Source organism: Raphanus sativus, chromosome 5 (assembly GCF_000801105.2).
Source record: "Raphanus sativus cultivar WK10039 chromosome 5, ASM80110v3, whole genome shotgun sequence".
Taxonomy (NCBI): domain Eukaryota; kingdom Viridiplantae; phylum Streptophyta; class Magnoliopsida; order Brassicales; family Brassicaceae; genus Raphanus; species Raphanus sativus.
Window position 1 is genome coordinate 24858801 of NC_079515.1, and position 1732 is coordinate 24860532.

At 31.1% G+C, this 1732-nt stretch overlaps 1 long non-coding RNA gene across 1 annotated transcript; it reads left to right on the forward strand.

The window, feature by feature from the left end:
• The first annotated feature begins 418 nt into the window (after positions 1-418).
• On the forward strand, positions 419-1306 carry LOC108862762 (uncharacterized). The gene is made up of 4 exons (XR_008934513.1): positions 419-540; positions 622-800; positions 870-1140; positions 1222-1306. It is a non-coding gene; the product is annotated as an uncharacterized LOC108862762 (long non-coding RNA).
• Positions 1307-1732: the final 426 nt, after the last annotated feature.

Consider the following 1732-nt stretch of genomic DNA (forward strand, 5'->3'; position numbering starts at 1 on the left):
TTTTAATATCAGGCCCAATAGTAATATAACCTTGCTTATTTTGGACAGAAAGTCTAAATCTTTTATACAATAAAACAGAAGTAAATTGACAATCCTGTGTTTGACACCTGTCTTTTTATATTTATTCCTTTTTGAAAATATTGTTCATTTTAAAAATATTGGTTTCCCCCAGGCCCAATAAAGAGAAGTAAATTGACAATTATCGATTTTAACATCAGGCCCAATAAAGAAATATGTAACTGTATATAGCTGTCATAAACAAACTAGACACCACTTTATTTTTGTGCAAGCCCAACAAGATATAATGTGGTTAATACACGTGACCATTCACCTTTTTAATTTTGAAATAAGAGTACAACCGTTTCTACAATAACTATTTCCTAATTAATTTTATTTACTTTTTTCCTCAGCACAATATCTTCCACTTTCTTCTCCACCATCCGTAAATCTTGCCATCAACTTCATATCTTCAACTACCTTTCTTATAAAAGATATGAAAACAAATCGCAGTAAAAGAAATCCAGTTTAGTTTTACCACAGGTTATTAAATCTGCAACTCTAGAATTTCTTTCCTTTTTTTCTCTATATCAAGTTGCAGATTTTAATCTGATTTGTTCCCAGGTATTGCTCTAGCTATGAGCAAGATGAAGCTTGCTTTCACTCCTATTGCTCAGTTACAGGCAGTTACTGAAAACGAAATCTGGAAAATTAAGGTTCGAGTTGCCCGTATGTGGAGATTTCAGAACGGCGATAAGACCGGAGATGTTGGTGGAGTCGATTTAATACTTGTGGATGATAAGGTACATATTATAATTTTGAGGTGTTTATGTTTATATGATTTTGATAATTGTTCTATCATGTACTAACAGGGAGATCGTATACAAGCTTGCATTAGAGGAAAATTGATACCCAAGTTCGAAAATGATTTGGGAGAAGGAGAGTGTTGTATTCTGATGAATGTTAAGTTGTCTCCTAATCTCGGGAATTACTGAGGAACTGGACATCCTTTCAAGATATTTTTCACTTGGTCAACATACCTTAAGAAGAATTGCGAGGAGATTCCAAACGATTCACTTCGTTTTGATTGTGTATCTTTTGATGATCTGCTTTCTCAGAATTGTGATGAAAAGGTGTTTGTAGGTATGTGATTTAACCAATAGGTATATAATGATTTTCAGATTTTGTTTTATGTATTTATGAAATCTTTTTTTTCTTCTACAGATGTAATTGGAGAAATTGTTGGACCTTGCAATCTCAAAGAAATTACTGTTCGTAATGCTCCATGTAAAATATTGAATCTTCCAACTCAAGAACTGTGGGTTAGTTTTCTTGAAACTTCTAATTATGATTTTAAGTGTATTCATATTGAATCTCTGTTAAAACGTGTGTTTTCTTATGTTGTAGTGATTCAATCATTAATTGTGTATTTTGGGAAAAATATGCTGAAGATATTCATTCGTATGTTCAATCCTTTTCTGGTGGAGCTATTGTTATGCTTTGCAGTCTCATGAGAATTAACATTTATAATGGTAAATCTGCTTTTAATACTACTTTTGAAACAGTCAAATATTAATGTTTGTCTTTTGTTTTTGTAGGAAAATTCACAATTCAAAGTGGGAAATCTTCAACAAAGCTGTTTATTAATTCTGACATTACTGAGATAAATGAATTCAAAGAAAAGTAAGTAGTTCTGTTTACTTTTCATTTCATATTTTATTATAATTTTCTATTT